Source organism: Saccopteryx bilineata, chromosome 3, assembly GCF_036850765.1.
Source record: "Saccopteryx bilineata isolate mSacBil1 chromosome 3, mSacBil1_pri_phased_curated, whole genome shotgun sequence".
Classification (NCBI taxonomy): Eukaryota; Metazoa; Chordata; class Mammalia; order Chiroptera; family Emballonuridae; genus Saccopteryx; species Saccopteryx bilineata.
In genome coordinates this window covers 247,829,955-247,840,972 of record NC_089492.1, presented here as the reverse complement: position 1 = coordinate 247,840,972, position 11,018 = coordinate 247,829,955, and positions in this window count along the sequence as shown.

Genomic DNA, 11,018 nt, shown 5'->3' with positions numbered 1-11,018 from the left:
CTCCACCCCTCCCCCTCTCCTTCCTCTCTGTCTCTTTCTTCCCCTCCCACACCCAAGGCTCCATTGGAGCAAAGATGGCCCGGGCGCTGAGGATGGCTCCATGGCCTCTGCCTCAGGCGCTAGAATGGCTCTGGATGCAACAGAGCAACACCCCAGATGGGCAGAGCATTGGCCCTTGATGGGCATGCCGGGTGGATCCCGGTCAGGCGCATGTGGGAGTCTGACTGCCTCCTTGTTTCCAACTTCAGAAAAATACAAAAAAATAAAAAATAAAAAAATAAAATAAAAGGTAGATGTTAGATCTGATATGTATTGGCTATTCAGTGCTAGGCAAGGTGCTAGCCTGTTGCACAGGATTATATCAAAAGCTATGATTTGTGAAATTTATAAAATGAAAAAGGCAGTGTAGATTGTTTTCTTTGTAGAAGTAAAATTGAGTTTTAATATGTCATTTGGGGCCTTGGCCAGTTGGCTCAGTGAATAGTGTTGGCCTGGTGTGTGGACATCCCAGGTTCAATTCCAGATCAGGGCACACGGGAGAAGTGACCATCTTCTTCTCTCCCTCTCCCCCTTCTCTCCCTCTTCCCTTCCTGCAGCCAGTGGCTCAATTGGTTCAAGAGTCAGCTCCAGGAGCTGAGGATAGCTCGTTGGTCCCACCTTCAGCCTCAGGTGCTAAATAGCTTGATTGATTTCCAGTTTTGGGCCCAGATGGGTTGCCAGATGGATTCCAGTCAGGGCACATGGGGAATCTGTCTATCTCCCCTCCTCTCACTTAAAAAAAAATTATTCTACACTTGGCCTGTGGTGGCACAATGGATAGAGCATCGACCTGGAACACTGAGGTCACTGGTTCAAAACCCTGCATTTGCCTGGTTAAGGTACATACAACAAGCGCCTGACCAGGTGGTGGCGGAGTGGATAGAGCATCGGACTGGGATGTGGAGGACCCAGATTCAAGACTCCGAGGTCACCAACTTGAACGCGGGCTCATCTGGTTTGAGCAAAGCTCACCAGCTTGGACCCAAGGTTGCTGGCTTGAGCAAGGGGTCACTCGTTCTGCTATAGCCCCCGGGTCAAGGCACACATGAGAAAGCAATCACTGAACAACTAAGGTGTTGCAACGAAAAACTGATTGATCCTTCTCATCTCTCTCTGTTCCTGTCTGTCTGTCCCTGTCTATCCCTCTCTCTGACTCTCTCTCTGTCTCTGTAAAAAAAAAAAAGTACATACAACAGCAAGCAATGAACAACTAAAGTGAAGCAACTATGAGTTGATACTTCTTGCTCCCCTTCCTCCTCTCTCTGTAAAATCAATAAATAAAACCTTAAAATAATTATGCCACATAATGCTCATGTGGTTAGGAGCAGAAAGGGATAGTATAGCTTAACAAGATAGCACACCTAGCAAAGGTTGTATCTCTTGGAAGGGAAAAACTGGCTTAGGATTTAAATCAGTGATTCCCAGAATTTTCCAATGATCTCTCGGGGAGCGTGTAAAAAATGTGCAGATACCTACCCCCAACCCCTCCATTCTGATTCTGGAGAGCTGTTTGGCCTCAGAAACCTGGATTTCCCTCAAGCAAAACCCCTGTATGCCACCCACCTCCACCCCCAAGAATCTGATGAGGCAGATCCCAGGACCCCTCTGAGAGTCTGGATGAAGATGCTATGATGGAATGAGAATGACAAGGGTTCTCCAAGACAAGGATTCTGGAAATTTCAGTCTGCTTTGCAGATGAGAAACTGCTTGGCTATGTGGAGCCCTTGCTGAAAGAGTCGGTGTAAATCTCAGACTGACTCAGGGCCAACATTTCTCCGTGGCACTGAGCAAGCTAAATGGAGAATTTTACAGGCCTTGATCTCACTTCCACCACTCGCATCTTGGGAAAAGAGGAAGCTGAAGTCACTGCCTTAGATCTAGCCTATGAAATGAAATAGTAATGGTTGGGCCCTGCTTTCTCAATGAATGAAATAGAACTAATCCCCAAGGATAGACCACCTCCCCTCACACCCCACCTCCAGCCTGGCTAGTTCTGGACGACTTCTGGGAAGGTATCTCCCTCTACCTTGCTCAAAGGATTCAGAAAGCAGCCTAGGTGGAGTGATGGAATCAGCTTCACTTTCCTGCCTGGAACAACCAAAAAGCATATGAAGACTATCAGAAGCAATGGTTTAAACACTGGACATCAAGCAATGAAAGACAGTGAGCCCTGAGAGAAAGAAACAAGGTGAGCCCTACAATTGCTCCAGCTTGCTGCCTGGAGAGAGTGTCCAAGCCACAGCACAGAGAAGGGTATCCAGGCAGAATCCAGAATTAAGGAGATGGGGTATAGAGTTTAGGAAAAGCAAAGCAGTGAGTACTCATAGAAAAGAGTGGTGGAGAGGAGAAAGAAGCTACAGACATGTAGGAATATGCTGTGAAGACTTGCAGAGTTAGAGTAAAGAATTAGAGACAGAGAGGCACCCTAGGGTGAAAGCCCTGAGTGGATGAGAGTCCAGGGGCCTCTCTGACCCGTACTGGAAATAGTGTGCACTGGAAACAGCAAAACAGTAGGATAAGATTCAGTAACAAATGTTTAGGCTCTCAGAACAGAGATTAGAAGTCAGTATGTTCCTTGCCCTTTACTTCACCCCCTGAGAACTTCTGTTGTCTGTTTCCTTGAGTTATTTATACTGGCTAATAAATATCTAAGTTTGGGGACAAGGCTTCAGTTCTTCGGTCTGCTGACTGGGGCTGTTGCTGCCCCTTGCCCCCTCAGAGCATTTCATCTGGTCTCTGAGTAGTTCATTGTCACCGTGACACAGACACAGAGAGCTTCAGAGATATGTAGAGGGTGCCCCTCAAGTATTCAACACATGCATATGAGAAAACTGCCCAAGTCCAGGGAAAGAACCACCCAACAGGATTAGAGGAAACAGTTCTTGATGACCACACAGGGCTAGGAAAAACTGGTGTGGCTAAATTAATATCAAAGAGATCTCAGAGCAAAGACTATTACCAGAGATAAAAATCAATACCTAATGATAAATGGGTCAGTTCATCAAGAAGATATAACAATCCTAAACATATATGCACCTAAATGCACAGTTTTAAAATATATGAATCAAAACCTTTGTCAGAAGAAACATTTGACAAAATTCACTGTCTTGTTCCCGATATAAATTTTCAGTAAACTAGGAACAGAAGAAAATTTCCTCAGCCTGAGGCCCTGGCCGGTTGCCTCAGAGGTAGAGCGTCGGCCTGGCGTGCAGGAGTCCCGGGTTCGATTCCTGGCCAGGGCACACAGGAGAAGCGCCCATCTGATTCTCCACCCTACCCCCTCTCCTTCCTCTCTCTCTCTTCCCCTCCTGCAGCCAAGGCTCCACTGGAGCAAAGATGGCCCGGGCACTGAGGACGGCTCTGTGGCCTCTGCCTCAGGTGCTAGAATGGCTCTAGATGCAACAGAGCAACGCCCCAGAGGGGCAGAGCATCGCCCCCTGGTGGGCATGCCGGGTGGATCCCGGTCGGGCGCATGCGGGAGTCTGTCTGACTGCCTCCCCGTTTCCAGCTTCGGAAAAATGAAGAAAAAAAAAATTTCCTCAGCCTGATAAAGCTCATGCCCAAACCCTACAGCTAACATGGTCAATGATGAAAGACTAAATGCCCTCTCCTCTAGCTCAGGAATGTATGAATCAGGTAAGGCAAGTGTCAGCTCTTACCACTTCTATTCAACATTGTAAACAGCCACTGAAATAAGACAAAAGAAGAATTAAAAGACATCACATTGGAAACAAAGAAATAAGACTGCATTTACTCATAGGCTTTATAATTACCAACATAGAAAATCTGATGGAATTTACCAAAAAAAAAATCTTCTAGAATTAATATGTGAGTTTAGCAACTTTGTATGATACATGATCGATATACAAATATTAACTTTTTATATCTAAAAATTAAAATTTAAAAATACCACTTACCATCAAAAATATGAAATACTTAGAGATAAATCAGACAAAGGAATTATAAACTTGTACACTGAAAACTAGAAAATATTACTGAGAAAAATTAGAAAACAAATTAAGGAAGAGATATAATGTAATCATGGGAGAGACGACTCAACAATGTTACAATGGCATTTCTCCCCAAATGTAATCTGTAGTTTCAATGCAATCCCAATCAAAATTCCTACAGACCTTGCAGAATTTAGCAAACTGAGTCTAAAATTCATATGGAAATACAAAGGATCTAGACTAGCTAAAACAGCTTTGAAAAAGAAAAAGTAGGACCAACACTACATGATTTTAAGATTTATTATAAAGGGACAAGAATCAAGACACTGTGGTATTGACATCAAGACAGACAAATAGATCAATGGAACAACTAGATCACAAGTAAATGGATAACTGATATTTTACAAAGTTGCAAAGTCAGTTAAATAGAGAAAGGAACAACTGATTCCATGTGCAAAAAACACAATAACAAAATCGAATTTTGATTTATTCCTTGCACTATCTACAAAAATTAACTCAAAATGAATCATAGACCTAATCATAAAACCTAAAACTAAAAGGCTAATTTTTGTGACTTTGGGTTAAGCAGTGATTTTTTAAACACAAAAAATACAAAAACATGATTCATAAAAGAAAAATATTGATCAATTGTATTTTATCAAATTCAAAAACTTCTGTAAGACACTGTTAAAAGATGAAGAGGCGCCTGATCAGGTGGTGGCACAGTGGATAAAGCGTCGGACTGGGATGCGAAGGACTCAGGTTCAAGACCCCAAGGTCACCGGCTTGAGCGTGGGCTCATCTAGTTTGAGCAGAGCTCACCAGCTTAGACCCAAGGTCGCTGGCTTGAGCAAGGGGTTGCTCGGTCTGCTGTAGCACCCCGGTCAAGGCACATATGAGAAAGCAATCAATGAACAACTAAGGTGTCACAATGAAAAACTAATGATTGATGCTTCTCATCCCTCTCTGTTCCTGTCTGTCTGTCCCTATCTATCCCTCTCTCTGACTCTCTCTCTGTCTCAGTAAAAAAAAAAAAAAGAAGAGGCAATCCACAGACCAGGAGAAATATTTGCAAATCATGTTATCTGATAAAGGATATGTATTCATAATATATAAAGAACTCTCAAAACCCAGTAATGAAAAAATAAGCAATCTTATCAATGGGCAAAAGATTTGAATAAATCCTTTACCGATGAAGATAAATGGGTAGTAATAGAGCACATGAAAAGATGCTCAGGGCCCTGGCCGGTTGGCTCAGCGGTAGAGCGTCGGCCTGGCGCGCGGGGGGACCCGGGTTCGATTCCCGGCCAGGGCACATAGGAGAAGCGCCCATTTGCTTCTCCACCCCCCCCCCTCCTTCCTCTCTGTCTCTCTCCTCCCCTCCTGCAGCCAAGGCTCCATTGGAGCAAAGATGGCCTGGGCGCTGGGGATGGCTCCTTGGCCTCTGCCCCAGGCACTAGAGTGGCTCTGGTCGCAGCAGAGCGACGCCCCGGAGGGGCAGAGCATCGCCCCTGGTGGGTAGAGCGTTGCCCCTGGTGGGTGTGCCGGGTGGATCCCGGTCGGGCGCATGCGGGAGTCTGTCTGTCTCTCCCCGTTTTCAGCTTCAGAAAAATACAAAAAAAAAAAAAAAAAAGGTGCTCAGTATCATTAGTCACTACGAAAAGCAAAGTAAAATCACAATGAGATGCTAGCACACACCTATTAGAATAGCTAAAATTAAAATGGCTGAACAGACCAAGTCTTGAAAAGCATATGGAACAACTGGAACTTTCAGATTCTGATGGCAGGAATGTAAAGTGATAAAACCACGTGGAAAATAGGTGGTTTCATGAAAAGTTAAACTATTAACTTTTCTAAATTTGGGTTAAGCAGTGACTTGGTGCTTAAGATTTAAATAAAGCTTGGTGCTCCCGCTATTAAATCCACCTCTGTATACATACATCTACCACATCCAATAGTCTATACTCCCCCATGATAAATCAAAGCATACATGCATATAAAGGCTTATACATAAATGTTTATAGCAGTTTTATTTGTAATAATAAATACTGAGAATAACCCAAAATCCATTAATGAATGGAAAGTGAAGAATGCATTTCTTCAACCTGGAATGCACAAATGATGATATATCCATATGACAGAATACTCCTCAGAAATAAAAAGAATGACTATTGGGTATGTTATAGCACAGATAAATCTCCTAGCAGTTACTCTGAGTGAAAGAAGCCAGACAGATAAAAAGAGTATATACTATATATATATGATTCTATTTATATAACATTCTTTAAAAGCACAAGCTAATTTATACTGACAGAAAATAAATCAGTGGTTGCCTGTGTATGGCCTTGAGGATGAGAGTGGGTGAGAGCCAAGGGTTATGAAGGATACAAGGACATTTGAGAGTGATGGATGTAGTCATTATCTTAGTTGTGATAGTTTCATGAGTATAAGCATGTGTGCAAATTTATGAAAGTATACATTTTAACTTTGTGTAGCTTTCTGTGTGTCAATTATACGTCAATCAAGCTATTTTAAAAAACTAATTGAACCATATGATTAAGATCTGTGCATTTCATTGTATGTAAATTATATCTCAATTAAAACATTTTTAAAGTTTTATTTTTAAATTAAATTTATTGGGGTGACATTGACTAGTAAGATTATATAGGCTTCAAGCAGTGGTGAGATTCAGCTGATTGCCAGTGTCCCCAAAGGAATAGAAAAATCTGTTCTTTAAGTCCCAAGTGTGTGACAGACAGACTATGTGACCCTGGCTGTTCTGAGCCTCAGTTTCCTGAGCTGTGAAATGGGATAATGCTTAGCATGCTGAGTTCCGTGGGGGCCCAACAAATGTGAATGCCTTTTCCTTTCTTGAAGCCAAGGTTCCAGCTCCACAGACAGTGTTGGGATTCAGCTGTTTGCACTGGTTCTGCAGAACCGATACCTAATTTTTTGTTGAGTTCGGCAAACCAGTTGTTAAAATGGCACTTGTAATCAGCGTTCTCTCTAAGGTGGGCACCTGGGCAGCTGCCCAGTGTGGAAATCACAAATTTACATTCCTTACTCTTTTTAACCTCCATCTGCACAACAGTGTATTCTAAATGCCTGTAATAATGTCCATTCTGTCCACAGGAGAAAAAATTTTGATGGAACTGTGCTTGTAATATTTATTTATTCATTTCATAAAATTCATTATACCTTTGATGAAATACTACATTTTAATTCCCTGACGTTTGTTACTTCAGTAAACAAACATATAACATAAAGAGAAAAAGTGCCGAACAACCAGGGGGTGACAAGCTGTCACTGGAAATAAATAACAGTTTTTTTCCGGTATTATTTAATATTTTTAATTAATATTTTAAAACTTATAACATAATCTAGTTTTGTGTACCTCTTTTATTCTTATTTAAGTATTAAATGCATGAAATAATAAACTAATTTTTGGTATATATTTTTATATTTAAAATGGTCATTAGGGCAGAGACCAGTTGTTAAATTATTTGAATCCCACCACAGGCTTCAGGTATACATTTATTATACATAATCTGTACATTGCGTTGTGTGCCCACCGCCCAAGGTCTGATCATCTTTTGTCACCATATGTTTGACTCTCTTTACCCTTTATACCTCCTACCCTCTGATAACCACCATACTGTAGCGTAGCCTATGTCTATAAGTTTCAGTTTTATATCTCACATAAGAGTGAAATCATATGGTTCTTAGCTTTTTCTGACTGATTTACTTTGCTTAGCATAATATTCTCAAGGTCTATCCATGTTGTTGCAAATGGAAATATTTCATTTTTTCTTATGGCTGAGTAGTATTCCATTGTATATATGTACCACATCTTCTTTTTTTTTTGTATTTTTCTGAAGTTGGAAACGGGAGACAGTCAGACAGACTCCCGCATGCGCCCGACCGGGATCCACCGGCATGCCAACCAGGGGGCGATGCTCTGCCCATCTGGGGCATTGCTCTGTTGTGATCAGAGCCTTCTAGTGCCTGAGGCAGAGGCCACAGAGCCAACCTCAGCACCCGGGCCAACCCCGCTCCAATGGAGCCTTGGCTGTGGGAGGGGAAGAGAGAGACAGAGAGGAAGGAGAGGGGGAGGGGTGGAGAAGCAGATGGGCACTTCTCCTGTGTGCCCTGGCCGGGAATCAAACCCGGGACTCCTGCACGCCAGGCCAACGCTCTACCACTGAGCCATCCGGCCAGGGCTTGTACCACATCTTTATCCAACCCTCTATCGAGGGACACTTCTGTTGTCTCCATGTCTTGGCCACTGTGAAAAATGCTGCAGTGAACATAGGGGCACATATATCTTTGTGAATAAATATTTTCACATTTTTGGGGTAGATGCCCAGTAGAGGGGTTGTTGGGTCATACGGTAACTCTATTCTTAATGTTTTGAGGAAACTTCATACTGTTTTCCATAGTGGGTGTACCAACTCACATTCCCACCAGCAGTGAATGAGGGTTCCTTTTTTCCACAGCCTCTCCAACACTTGTTGTTACCTGTCTTGTTGATTATAGCCCTTCTATTGTGAGATGGTATCTCATTGAAGTTTTGATTTGAAAACTATTTTTTTTGTTGTTGTTGTTGTTTTCCTGAAGTTGGAAATGGGGAGGCAAACAGACTCCCACATGTGCCCAACCGAAGTCCACCCGGCATGCCCACCAGGGGGCGATGCTCTGCCCATCTGGGGCGTCGTTCTGCCGCAATCACAGCCATTCTAGCGCCTGAGGCAGAGGCCACAGAGCCATCCTCAGCACCCGGGCAAACTGCTCCAATGGAGCCCCGGCTGCGGGAGGTGAAGAGAAAGACAGAGAGGAAGGAGAGGGAGAGGGGTGGAGAAGCAGATGGGCGCTTCTCCTGTGTGCCCTGGCCGGGAATCGAACCCGGGACTCCTGCACACCAGGCTGATGCTCTACCACTGAGCCAACGGGCCAGGGCTGAAAACTATTTTTTAAGGGTTCAGAGTAATCACTTCTACCTTGACTTGGGTGGCCCTCAGAATCCCAGCGGCAGCCATTAGGCAGTGCTACTTTGGGCTGATCCATTCTTTCCCTGAGAAGCTGTATCCTCTTGTCAAAAGCCCGACTGGGTTCTGAGTTCCTCACCAGCTTTGATGTCTGTAGTTCAATGAGTCTTAAGATGAACTGAGAGTTCCAGGCAAACAGCAACGGCAGAAGGTTAAATCAGACTAGATTTCCAGTCCAAACCTTGGGGCGAAGGGTAAGCTACTTTAAATTCCATCCATCTATCCCTGTGTGTTTGCACAGCAAAGAGCCTGATTTACTTAAAGTACTGATCTTGGAGCTGGGTCCAGGGATGCTGGGAGATGACAAATATTGATGCTGGCTGCTTGGGCTCTCCCTGCAGTCTGGGGCAGTGTATCCCCTGCTCTGATGGTGAGAACCAGGGGAGGGCCCTGGCTGGCCATACTGAGCACTGTGGCTTCTGGCCCCGGCTTGCAGAGTGCTGTTTGGAGGTTGCTAGGGCATCTGCTTCTTTCTGAAAGGAAGAGCCAGTAAATAAGAAAAGAACAAATGCTGTTCCGCTAGCAGCAGCCACCTCCTGTTTCCAGGCTGCCGCTCCCTGGCTTGGGCTCCAGCTCTCCTCTTCTAGGGAGTCCTGGCAGAGGGAGAGTGAGACGTTAAGGCGGGGTACGGTGGGCTCTGGATTTGGGCCTAGCAAGGTTTGATCCTGGTTAAGTCCTTTAAAAGCTGTGTGATCTTAAGCAAACAGATTCATGCCTCTGTAAAGTGAGCATAAAACCAGACCAGGTTCCTGTAATAGTTGTGAGGATTAGAGAAAATGAGAAGAGATAAGATATACAAAAGTTTGCAATAGTACTTGGCGTGCACTGACTGCTTGCTAAATATTGGCTGTTAAGACTCATTAATCCCCTAACATAGCAGTTAGCACTCCCCTTTCTTCTGCTTGAAGCTTTACTGTTTCCAAGTGGCATTCACATTCTACATCTCACTTTTCCTTCTCCACAAGCCAGCAAGATAGTCTGGCCATGACATTCTTGTTCCTAATGTGCAGAGGGAGCCTTCTTTGCAGTCCCTCCTCAGAAGGAGAAATCCAGTGTGTCCTTCTTGCTGAACTCCTCTGCCAGCTCCCCGCGGCCTTGAGTCAAGTTCACTCCCTGCCGCCCAGAATCTGAGGCTCTTCCTCACACTCCAGCCGTGGGGAACCGCTTCACACTCCTCAGTCAGGACTGCCCTGCCCCTGCTTCCCACCTGGCTCTCTCACATCCCTGCTCAGGCACCATCACCACAGGAAGCTTCTAGACCTCATGAGACATAGCATAAAACAGTAAACTAGCCTGGCTAAGTGCCCAGACAACTGGCTTTGTGCCTCATCAGTCATAGACCCTGCAACCAGCTGCCTGGCCTATCTGAGTCTCATGTAAAAACAGTTCCTCCCTCAGAGCGTTATAGCAAGAATGAGAGTTAAAGCTCTTACTTAGCAGTGTCTGGTCCACGGTAAGTGCCCGGCAAACGCTAATGCAGGGGTCCCCAAACTACGGCCCGCTGGCCGCATGTGGCCCCCAAGGCCATTTATCCAGCCCCCGCCGCACTTCCGAAAGGGGCACCTCTTTCATTGGTGGTCAGTGAGAGGAGCACATTGGCCATCTCATTAGCCAAAAGCAGGCCCATAGTTCCCATTGAAATACTGGTAGTTTGTTGATTTAAATTTACTTGTTTTTTATTTTAAATATTGTATTTGTTCCCGTTTTGTTTTTTTACTTTAAAATAAGATATGTGCAGTGTGCATAGGGATTTGTTCATAGTTTTTTTTATAGTCTGGCCCTCCAATGGTCTGAGGGACAGTGAACTGGCCCCCTGTGTAAAAAGTTTGGGCACCCCTGCGCTAATGCATGCTCCTAGAAACGCTAATGCATGCTCCTAGAAACCTGGCTTTTATATTTGTGATCACTTGAATCTTGAGAATATCATGCTAAATGGAATAAATGAGATGGAAAAGGACAAGAACCCTATGATTCCCCTCATGCG